This window comes from Schistocerca cancellata, chromosome 12 (assembly GCF_023864275.1).
Source record: "Schistocerca cancellata isolate TAMUIC-IGC-003103 chromosome 12, iqSchCanc2.1, whole genome shotgun sequence".
Lineage (NCBI taxonomy): Eukaryota > Metazoa > Arthropoda > Insecta > Orthoptera > Acrididae > Schistocerca > Schistocerca cancellata.
The window spans coordinates 57,476,118-57,488,762 of record NC_064637.1 but is presented as its reverse complement, the minus strand read 5'-3'; the positions used below and the strand labels follow the sequence as shown (position 1 = coordinate 57,488,762).

Here is a 12,645-nt window from a genome sequence, read left to right as displayed (position 1 = left end):
TCTACAAATGCTAGGAACGTAGGTTTGCCTTTCCTTAATCTTTCTTCTAAGATAAGACGTAAGGTCAGTATTGCCTCACGTGTTCCAGTATTTCTACGGAATCCAAACTGATCTTCCCCGAGGTCGGCTTCTACTAGTTTTTCCATTCGTCTGTAAAGAATTCGTGTTAGTATTTTGCAGCTGTGGCTTATTAATTAGTAAGGAGTTTAAATTAGTGGATAAAACTGAACCAGCTACTTCACAGTCATGCTACACATTCAGTTTCCAAAGTCTGTCTTAGTAAATTACAACTTTTCCTTAACAGAAATCTTCTGATTTTCAGCAACGATTTTTTTCGTATTTGTTTGAGAATTGTGTCGCTCTGCTTTAGGAAATTTATGTCCAGGCACAGCTCTTGAAATCCTAAAAGTATGCAGGAAAAAGTGCTCCTGAGACAGCTCGACATCAAACGCACTACTAATTCTTACTGCTTATTAATCCGATCCACTACTTATTAATCCAGCCTGCTACTTACTACTTACTAATCCAATCCATAATGGGCACTGACTGAACGTAGTTTCCAGTTGCCTTCAGGCTAAGGAACGCTTTCACACACTCGCTAAGTGGCTGGGATGAAGGGGCCAAAAAGATATTCTGTGTCCTGAAGATACAGTGTTTGACAGACAAACGCAGCTACACATGCTAGTACACTCCTGGAAATGGAAAAAAGAACACATTGACACCGGTGTATCAGACCCACCATACTTGCTCCGGACCCTGCGAGAGGGCTGTACAAGCAATGATCACACGCACGGCACAGCGGACACACCAGGAACCGCGGTGTTGGCCGTCGAATGGCGCTAGCTGCGCAGCATTTGTGCACCGCCGCCGTCAGTGTCAGCCAGTTTGCCGTGGCATACGGAGCTCCATCGCAGTCTTTAACACTGGTAGCATGCCGCGACAGCGTGGACGTGAACCGTATGTGCAGTTGACGGATTTTGAGCGAGGGCGTATAGTGGGCATGCGGGAGGCCGGGTGGACGTACCGCCGAATTGCTCAACACGTTGGGCGTGAGGTCTCCACAGTACATCGATGTTGTCGCCAGTGGTCGGCGGAAGGTGCACGTGCCCGTCGACCTGGGACCAGACCGCAGCGACGCACGGATGCACGCCAAGACCGTAGGATCCTACGCAGTGCCGTAGGGGACCGCACCGCCACTTCCCAGCAAATTAGGGACACTGTTGCTCCTGGGGTATCGGCGAGGACCATTCGCAACCGTCTCCATGAAGCTGGGCTACGGTCCCGCACACCGTTAGGCCGTCTTCCGCTCACGCCCCAACATCGTGCAGCCCGCCTCCAGTGGTGTCGCGACAGGCGTGAATGGAGGGACGAATGGAGACGTGTCGTCTTCAGCGATGAGAGTCGCTTCTGCCTTGGTGCCAATGATGGTCGTATGCGTGTTTGGCGCCGTGCAGGTGAGCGCCACAATCAGGACTGCATATGACCGAGGCACACAGGGCCAACACCCGGCATCACGGTGTGGGGAGCGATCTCCTACACTGGCCGTACACCACTGGTGATCGTCGAGGGGACACTGAATAGTGCACGGTACATCCAAACCGTCATCGAACCCATCGTTCTACCATTCCTAGACCGGCAAGGGAACTTGCTGTTCCAACAGGACAATGCACGTCCGCATGTATCCCGTGCCACCCAACGTGCTCTAGAAGGTGTAAGTCAACTACCCTGGCCAGCAAGATCTCCGGATCTGTCCCCCATTGAGCATGTTTGGGACTGGATGAAGCGTCGTCTCACGCGGTCTGCACGTCCAGCACGAACGCTGGTCCAACTGAGGCGCCAGGTGGAAATGGCATGGCAAGCCGTTCCACAGGACTACATCCAGCATGTCTACGATCGTCTCCATGGGAGAATAGCAGCCTGCATTGCTGCGAAAGGTGGATATACACTGTACTAGTGCCGACATTGTGCATGCTCTGTTGCCTGTGTCTATGTGCCTGTGGTTCTGTCAGTGTGATCATGTGATGTATCTGACCCCAGGAATGTGTCAATAAAGTTTCCCCTTCCTGGGACAATGAATTCACGGTGTTCTTATTTCAATTTCCAGGAGTGTATGTGGTTCAGAATATTTAACGATCGTGTGTGTGCCTGCAGCGCACGCACCTGTTTTTCTCCTGGACGCTTTCCGCTCTCGTGGGCGCTTTCGCAGCCACGAACTGTGAATCAGGCCCTGTAATTGTTTAGTTAATTGCACATTCGGGAAGCGAACACGCAGTAAGGACCACAAGCGTCGGGTAATGATGTGCGTATATTCCACCAGGAAACACACAAATGTGGGCTGTACTGCCCCCAAAAGTGATTTATTGATGCGATGGTCATAAACGTAATTAGCTCTTCAGCCACAATGGTCCGTTTGCTATGACTTGCGACCTATTGTCGAGCTGTTCAACCACAGCGTTCGTTAGCAAGCTCTTCTATGGTTTGAAAGTCACTGCGCAGTTATTCAGTTCAGCTATTGGTAATTGGTGCAGTTCCACATAATTGACACTGGTTCACGGTGACGGTCTTTCGCGTGTAACGGCTTTGGCTACCCATCTCGCGACACCACACGCAAACGGAAGTATCTTCACTCGAGAATTCTACTTGCGTACAGTCTATGGCGTCTCTCAAATAGTATGCTCACCGAATTATTGCAAATTTTGTTGGTTCGCTGTCCGTCTCGCCGCTGCTGCTTCTTGCCTCGATCACACGACACACGAAAGCGAAGGTACACTCGTCCCTACTTAATACACTACTGGCTATTAAAATTGCTACACCAAGAAGAAATGCAGATGATAATCGGGTATTCATTGGACAAATGTATTATACTAGAACCGATATGCGATTACATTTTCACGTAATTTGGGTGCATAGATCCTGAGAAATCAGTACCCAGAACAACCACCACTGGCCGTAATAACGGCCTTGATACGCCTGGCCATTGAGTCGAACAGAGCTCGGATGCCGTGTACAGGTACAGTTGTCCATGCAGCTTCAACACGACACGACATTTCATCAAGAGTAGTGACTGGCGTATTGTGACGAGCCAGGTGCTCAGCCACCAGTGACTAGTCGTTTTCAATTGGTGAGAGATCTGGAGAATGTGCTGGCCAGGACAGCAGTCGAACATTTTCTGTATCCAGAAAGGCACGTACAGGATCTATAACAAGCGGTCGGGCATTATCCTGCTGAAATGTAGGGTTTCGCAGGGATCGAATGAAGGGTAGAGCCACGGGTCGTAACACATCTGATATGCAACTTCCACTGTTCAAAGTGCCATCCATGCGAACAAGAGGTGACCGAGACGTGTAACCAATGGCTACCCGTACCATCACGCCGGGTGATACGCCAGAATGGCGATGACGTATACACCCTTCCAATGTGCGTTCACTGCGATGTCGCCAAACACGGATGCGACCATCGTGATGCTATAAACAGAACCTGGGTTCATCCGAAAAAATGACGTTTTGCCATTCGTGCACCCAGATTCGTCGTTGAGTACACCATCGCAGGCGCTCCTGTCTGTGGTGCATATCTTGCCGTCGGTTAAATTTCGCATCTGTAGCACGTCATCTTCGTGGTGTAGCAATTTTAATGGCCAGTAGTGTAACACCTTTACTGCAAAAGAGCAGCAAGTTGAGGTGATGGAGGTGGATAGCGATCATGAACCCGTCCACAGTAGACCATAAACGCTCAATAATACGAAGCCTTTTTTTCTGTTTTACGTCTTTTCTTGCTTTACATTATTGGAGGTATGTACTGTCTATGCGACCAATTGAAGGCAGTTTGTTGCCATACGCGTTTCGCTTGGGAAGCATCATCAGTGGCCTGTAACGTATGTTTCCTTTTTTACATACAATAAACGTATTATGTGATAGATACAGAGTGTTCAAAAAGTCTCTCTGCAGTGCCGTATGATTGTTCGCCTACCTCGGTTACTTCCCTTCAAGTGGACACTCCCAACATTCCACTGTTTCGTTTATCTCAGCCAGCGTCAGTAGTATCGTTGGTGTGTGTCGTTACGTGTTGACGTGAACGTTTTGGTCCTTTGTACGTCTGTTTCGTTTTTGTCACTGTTGAAATGCTAATCATTGAAGAACGTGTGTTTTTAGTCTAACAAGTGTTCAAAGCTGGCGGTAAATACACAGTTTCAGTTCGTCAAACATTTAATTCAGTTTCCCTGGAGACAACACCCCCACATCGCGATACTGTGCGAGATTTGATTAACAAATTTCGAAGAACGGGCTCAGTGACAGATGCACCGAGAAGTGGTCGTCCTAGTGTTTTGTCTGAGGATAAACTACTCTATATTTCCGATAAAATGTCCACGAGTCCGAACAAGTCAGTAAGCAAACTCGCCCAGGAAATCGATGTCAGTGTCGGAACTGCGCACACAGCTGTGAGGAAAAAATTGAACTTTTCCCATACAAGGTGACAGTCGTGCAAGAACTCAAAAATACTGATCATGGCAAGAGACTATATTATTGTCAATGGTCCAAAAATTACATGCTACAAAATGGAAGGGATATTCTTAATGAAACTTTTTTCAGTGATGAGGCGTGTTTTCATTTATCCGGGTTCTTCAACACGCAAAATCCTCGTATGTGGAGTACTGCAAATCCATTGTGTATTCATGAGGAACCACTTCATTCTGTGAAAATAGTTGGATTGCAATTTCTAGACGTCGGATTGTGGGTCCCATATTTTTCAACGAAACAATAAACGCACAACGATACTGCAGTGATATTCTGTACCCATTCATAGGAGAACTTGTGTTAAGTGAAATACTGAACGGTTAATTTTAACAAGACGGTGCAACCGCGCATACAGCTCGCGTTTGAATGTCACTGCTTGCTGATGTTTTTGGTGATCGCATAATTTCACAGGGACTTTGGCATCCACGATCGCCTGACCTAACACCACCTGACTTTTTCTTCTGGGGTGCAGCGAAAGCAACTGTCTATAAAAACCGTCCAAAATCCATCGATGAATTGAACATGACATGATACAGGATTTGGCCTGGACAGCATTAAAACATAGGCGTTTTTCGTTGTGGCGGAACATTCTCCTGAAATTTCGATCATCAAATTTCTCCTCCGACTGTGAAAATATTGTGTTGACGCCGACCTACACTACTGGCCATTTAAATTGCTACAACACGAAGATGACCTGTTACAGACGCGAAATTTAACCGACAGGAAGAAGATGCTGTGATATGCAAATGATTAGCTTTACACAGCGTTCACACAACGCTGGCGCCGGTGGCGACACCTACAACGTGCTGACACGAGGAAAGTTTCCAACCGATTTCTCATACACAAACAGCAGTTGATCGGCGTTGCCTGGTGAAACGTTGTTGTGATGCCTCGTGTAAGGAGGAGAAATGCGTACCATCACGTTTCCGCATTGATAAAGGTCGGATTGTAGCCTATCGCGATTGCGGTTTACCGTATCGCGACATTGCTGCTCGCGTTGGTCCAGATCCAATGACTGTTAGCAGAATATGGAATCGGTGGGTTCAGGAGGGTAATACGGAACGCCGTGCTGGATCCCAACGGATTCGTATCACTAGCAGTCGAGATGACAGGCATCCGCATAGCTGTAAAGGATCATGCAGCCACGTCTCGATTCCTGAGTCAACAGATGGCGACGTTTGCAAGATAACAACCATCTGCACGAACAGTTCGACGACGTTTGCAGCAGCACGGACTATCAGCTCGGAGACCATGGCTGCGGTTATCCTTGACGTTGCATCACAGACAGGAGCGCCTGCGATGGTGTACTCAACGACGAACCTGGGTGCACGATTCGCATTTTTTCGGATGAATCCAGGTTCTGTTTACAGCATCATGATGGTCGCATTCGTGTTTGGCGACATCGCGGTGAACGCACATTGGAAGCGTGATTCGTCATCGCAATACTGGCGTATCACCCGGCGTGATGGTATGGGGTGCCATCGGTTACACGTCTCGGTCACCTCTTGTTCGCATTGGCTGCACTTTGAACAGTGGGCGTTACATTTCAGATGTGTTACGACTCGTGGCACTATCCTTCATTCGATCCCTGCGAAACCCTACATTTCAGCAGGATAATGCACGACCGCATGTTGCAGGTCCTGTACGGGCCTTTCTGGATACAGAAAATGTTCGACTGCTGCCCTGGCCAGCACATTCTCCAGATCTCTCACCAACTGAAAACGTCTGGTCAATGGTGGCCGAGCACCTGGCTCGTGACAATACGCCAGTCACTACTGTTGATGAACTGTGGTATCGTGTTGAAGCTGCATGGGCAGCTATACCTGTACACGACATCTAAGCTCTGTTCGACTCAAAGCCCAGGCGTATCAAGGCCGTTATAACGGCCAGAGGTGGTTGTTCTGGGTACTGATTTCTCAGGATCTATGCACCCAAAATGTAATCACATATCAGTTCTATATGAATACCTGTTAATGGCCAGTAGTGTGTATAGGGAGAAACGATCACCATGTTAAAACAAGGGAAATCAGAGCTAGCATGGAATGTTATATGTGTTCTTTCATTCCGCGCGCTTTACGAGAGTCGAATTGCGAAGGTGGTTATATGAACCCTCTGCAAGTCACTTAAATTTGATTTGCAGAGTATCCATGTAGATGTAGATGGGTGAATCGATAGCCCAACGTGCGCTAGATGCTAAGCGCTTTGCGAAAGCAGGTTTTTTTTTTTTTTTTTTTTTTTTTTTTGTTCAAGATTATGAATTTGGCGCCTCCTGAAATCTTCCGCCCCGGTCAGATACCCCCGTTTGGCCCTCCCCCTCCCTAGACTGGGGGCTGTCCGTAATGGCAGTACAGGGGAGGCTGAACAGGCGAGGCGCCTCCGGACGTAACGCTTGTGTCGCGGGCGGCATTACGTAAACAGAGCCTGTGGGTGCGTCCACACACTTGGCCGGCTTCGGGCCGCCTAATGCCCTGGCCCCCACGCAGAGAAGCGCTCCGTATGCTCGCAGACTACAGCGGTTGCTGGCACTGCTAGGTTCTCCCCTGTTCTCCAGTAATCGCCGCCTCCACGGTGGCCGATGCACTCTTACGCCGTCGGCACACGGACCGTGCTGTCGAACGTTAGCGCTGAGCGTGCCAAGTTCAACGTGCTACTGAACGCTCAGGAACGATGCGACTCGTGCACACGGTACGTGGGCCCCAAAGTGGTATACGCGATCGCAACGCACTCCAGCGGCAGTTGAGGGATGTTTCTAGTTCGTAAATCACACTGTTTACTCAACGGGCTCGCGTAAAATTCCCACATTAGCGCTGTTAAAACGCACATTTCCTCCATTGTCCACGAAAAGGAAAGTTCTGTGTCCAATCAATAAGGTTTATAAAAGTTCCATTACAAACAGTGCGGTACAAATTTGGAATACTTCTGCGCATAACATTATTTCATCATTCCCACATTTTAGTAAAACCCCAAGGTCAGCCTTACTTGATCAGTGTTCCAACCCAGTAGCAGAATCTTTGCAACACGTGAATTACGAAGCGAAAAAGAAAAAGTTGCAAAATATCTTTATACAAGTAGCGCAAGCTGTACTGTAGATTAAGCCAATCGAACAAAGTCACCCCTCAAAAAAAGGTGAACTTATATTTACATAACATCAAATATTATAGTATATACTTATATTAAACTAATGATAAAGTATCAGAACCCAATAAAAAGGCGAATGTTAGGAAAAAAATTTGGAAGTGGCAAGACACGAACCACCGCCCCATCAAAATAACCTTCCCGGCAGTGACGCTAGTCACTACGCTACAGCAATAACGTTTTTCTAATGTCTAATCATAGTATCTTAGCACATGCAGAAAACCTTAATCGTAGATATGTTACTAATTGAAGTTTAATTATAACAAATTGTACCAAGAACAATGCCTTTTGGGTATATCTTCAAATAGCCTACTCTCATAATACGCAAGTTACAACAATTCTTTTGCCACGAATATGATGTTTGTCATTATTTTATTGGAACGAATCACACAGTTAACAACGGGTTTCTTTTAGTGATTCTCAATTTGCTGTTGCTCAGAAACGGCATATATACATACAGGTTTGAAATGAATGCCAATATGGCGCCTCACAACTCTGTACTGAAGGGAGACGGCTTATGTGTGACGTAGGCGGCGTTGTGTCATCTCATTGGTCAACCCTCAGACACACGCTCAGAATATCTGACATGCCAGATATTGCTCTGCACGTTCGGAAAGACTCCCGAACGTGCTGTTCCACGCTATGACGTCAGAAACTCGGCACGCTCAACGCTCAACGTTCGGATGCCGTTTCTGAGCACCAGAAAATTGAGAATCACTAAAAAAACTCGTTGTTAACTGTGTGATTCGTTCCAATAAAATAATGAGAAACATCATATTCGTGGCAAAAGAGTTATTGTAACTTGCGTATTATGAGAGTAGGCTATTTGAAGCCAGCGACACACTCAAGAGCTACCCAAAACGCATTGTTCTTGGTACAATTTGTTGTAATTAAACTTCAATTAGTAACATATCTACGATTAAGGTTTTCTGCACGAGCTAAGATACTATGATTGGTGCCGTCTGCAGTATGTTATTGCTGTAGTGTAGTGTTTAGCGTCACTGCCCCTTGCAGATTATTTTGATGGGGCGGTGGTTCGAGTCTTGCCACTTCCAAATTTTTTTCCTAACATTCGCGTTTTTATTGGGTTCTGATACTTTATTATTAGTTTAATATAAGTATATAGTATAATATTTGATGTTATGTAAATATAAGTTCACCTTTTTTTGAGGGATGACTTCGTTCGATTGGCTTAATCTACAGGACAGCTTGCGCTACTTGTATAAAGATATTTTGCTCCTTTTCTTTTACGCTTCGTAATTAACATGTTGACAAGATTCTGCTACTGTGTAGGAACAGTTATCAAGTAACACTCACCTTGTGATTTTACTAAAATGTGGGAATGATGAAATAATGTTTATCTTATGCGGAGAAGCATTCCAAATTTGTACCGCACTGTTTGAAATGGAACTTTTATGAGGCTGTGTCCTTATTGATTGGACACGGTACTTTCATTTTCGTGGATGAAGGAGGAAAATGTGTGTTTTAATAGAGCTAACGTGGGAATTTTACGCTCGCCCGTTGAGTAATCAGTGTGATTTACGAACTAGAAAAATCCCTCAACTGCCGCTGGAGTGCGTTGCGATCGCGTATACCACGTTGGGGCCCACGTACCGTACGCACGAGTCGCATCGTTCCTGAGCGTTCAGAAGCACGTTGAACTTGGCGAGCTCAACGTTAACGTTCGACAGCACGGTCCGTGTGCCGACGGCTTCAACGTGCTGTTCAACGTGCTGCAAACGATGCGACGTGTGGATACGGCACATGGGCCCCAACGTGATATACGCGATCGCAACGCACTCCAGAGCCAGTTGAGCGATGTTTCTAGAATTAGAATGAAATGAACACCCTTAGCTGCTTACAGGCGTTGACATGCGTCAACGGGGACAGATGATAATGTGTGCCCCGACCGGGACTCGAACCCGGGATCTCCTGCTTACTTGGCAGACGCTCTATCCATCTGAGCCACCGAGGACACAGAGGATAGCGCGACTGCAGGGATTTATCTCTGGCACGCCTCCCGCGAAACCCACATTCTCAACGTATTGTCCCGCACTACATTCGTAGTGCCCCCGCCCATTGTACTCAATACTCGCGGCGCGTTGCCGATTCCCGTAAGAGTTCGGCCACTGTTTGTGCTTTCGCACAGAAGAAGATGATCAAGTGGCCGGTGAGCCTTAACTATATCTATACACTAATATGGTATCTGTTCTTTTGGATATCTCTTACGGGAATCGGCAACGCGCCGCGAGTAATGAGTACAATGGGCAGGGGCACTACGAATGTAGTGCGGGACAATACGAGGTGTGGCTAGAAAAAAACCGGACTAGTACTGGTGAAACAATAAAACGAATGCAATAAGGCTGAAAGTCGCGTGGCCTGTCACGTGACTCTCGCTCCGCCTACTGCTCGAGTTTCATCTGCCTCCTGCACTCAGTCTGCCCGTGGCGTCTGTTTTAAGTAGTTGACGTTTTGTCTGTGCGTCGGAAAATGTTGAGTGTACAAAAAGAACAGCGTGTTAACATCAAATTTTGTTTAAAACTAGGAAAATCTGCAAGTGAAACGTTTGTAATGTTACAACAAGTGTACGGCGATGATTGTTTATCGTGAACACAAGTGTTTGAGTGGTTTAAACGATTTAAAGATGGCCGCGAAGACATCAGTGATGACACTCGCACTGGCAGACCATTGTCAGCAAAAACTGATGCAAACATTGAAAAAATCGGTAAACTTGTTCGACAAGATCGCTGCTCTGCTCTGATTGTTAAACTCGAGCAGTAGGCGGAGAGAGAGTCACGTGACAGGCCACGCGACTTTCAGTCTTATTGCATTCGTTTTATTGTTTCACCAGTACTAGTCCGGTTTTTTTCTAGCCACACCTCGTATGTCGAGAATATGGGTTTCGCGGGAGGCGTGCCAGAGATAAATCCCTGCAGTCGCGCTATCCTCTGTGTCCTCGTTGGCTCAGATGGACTGCCGGCACGGTAGCTCAGCGTGTTCGGTCAGAGGTTTAGCAGCCCTCTGGAATAAAGAAAGTGAGCTAATCGATCAACAACGAACTTAAACGGATGTCTTATGACGTCCGCCCCGAGCAGATGCAGCGAACGAAAGCGAACAAAATGAGATAATAAAAAAAAAGATGGATAGAGCATCTTCCATGTAAGCAGGAGATCCCGGGTTCGAGTCCCGGTTGGGCACACATTTTCATCTGTCCCCGTTGACGTATGTCAACGACTGTAAGCAGCTAAAAGTGTTCATTTCATTGTAATTTCATTCTAACGAGCTGCGTCTTACTATATATATATATAGGATGTTTCTGGTTCGTAAATCACACTGTTTACCCAACGGGCGCGAGTAAAATTCCCACGTTAGCTCCATTAAAACGTACATTTCCTCGATCGTCCACGAAGAGGAAAGTACGACGTCCAATCAGTGACACAGGCTTATAAAAGTTCCATTACAAACAGAGTGTTACAAATTTGCAATACTTCTCCGCATAAGATAAACATTATTTCATCATGAATGAGATTTTCACTCTGCAGCGGAGTGTGCGCTGATATGAAACTTCCTGGCAGATTAAAACTGTGTGCCCGACCGAGACTCGAACTCGGGACCTTTGCCTTTCGCGGGCAAGTGCTCTACCAACTGAGCTACCGAAGCACGACTCACGCCCGGTACTCACAGCTTTACTTCTGCCAGTATCTCGTCTCCTACCTTCCAAACTTTACAGAAGCTCTCCTGCGAACCTTGCAGAACTAGCACTCCCACATTTTAGTAAAACCCCAAGGTCGGTCTTACTTGATCGCTGTTCCTGCCCAGTAGCAGAATCTTTGCAACATGTGAATTACGAGGCGTAAAAGAAAAAGGAGCAAAATATTTTTATACAAGTAGCGCAAGCTGTCCTGTAGATTAAGCCAATCGAACATAGTTACCCCTCAAAAAAATATGAATTTATGTTTACATAACATCAAATATTACAGTATATACTTATATTAAATTAATAATAAAGTGTCAGAACCTAATAAAAACGCGAGTTTTAGGAAAAAAAATTTAGAAGTGTCAAGATGCGAACCACAGCCCCAATTAAGAATTTAATTCAGGACAGTTAAGCCGTCGGCACACGGACCGTGCATCCGAGCGTTAAGCGTGCCGAGTTACTGACGTCATAGCGTGGAATAGCACGTTCGGGAGTCTTTCCGAACGTGCAGAGCAATATCTGGCATGTCAGATATTCTGAGCGTGCGACTGAGCGTTGACCAATGAGATGGCACAACGCCACCTACGTCACACGCACGCTGTCTCCTTTCACTACAGAGATGTAAGGTGCCATATTGGCATTCATTTCAAGCCTATATGTATATTTGCCACGAATATGATGTTTCTCATTATTTTATTGGAACGAATCACACAGGTAACAACGGGTTCTACAGTGATTCTCAATCTGCTGGTGCTCAGAAACGGCATATATTCATATAGGCCTGAAATGAACGCCAATATGGCGCCTGATAACTCTGTACTGGAGGGAGACGGCGTGCGTGTGACGTAGGTGCCGTTGTGCCATCTCATTGGTCAACGCTAAGGCGCACGCTCAGAATATCTGACATGCCCGATATTGCTCTGCACATTCGGAAAGACTACCCAGCGTGCTATTCCGCGCTATGACGTCAGAAACTTCGCACGCTCAACGCTCAACTTTCGGATGCACGGTCCGTGTGCCGACGGCTTAACTGTTCTGAATTAAATTGTTAATTGGGGCTGTGGTTCGCTCCGAAAGCCCATATCGATGATGTTTCGCTGAATGCCTCGCACGCACGCTGACATTTGCTGATGGCCCAGCATTGAAATCTGCCACAGTTTCCGGAAGGGTTGCACTTCTGTCACGTTGGACGGTTCTCTTCAGTCGTCGTTGTTCCCGTTCTTGCAGGATCTTTTACCGGCCGAAGAGCTGTTGGGGATCTGATGTTTTACCGGATTCCTGATATTCACGGTACACACGTGA

The 12,645-nt window shown here is 46.7% G+C and overlaps 1 protein-coding gene and 1 non-coding gene across 3 annotated transcripts in view; one reads left to right on the top strand and one right to left on the bottom strand.

Moving 5' to 3' along the window:
* LOC126109863 (nascent polypeptide-associated complex subunit alpha, muscle-specific form-like) overlaps nucleotides 1–12,645 on the top strand; it is a 258,491-nt gene that overhangs the window by 87,040 nt on the left and 158,806 nt on the right. The gene's annotated exons all lie outside the window — the stretch shown is intronic.
* Nucleotides 9,548–9,621, bottom strand: Trnat-agu (transfer RNA threonine (anticodon AGU)). The gene has a single exon. It is a non-coding gene; the product is annotated as a tRNA-Thr (tRNA).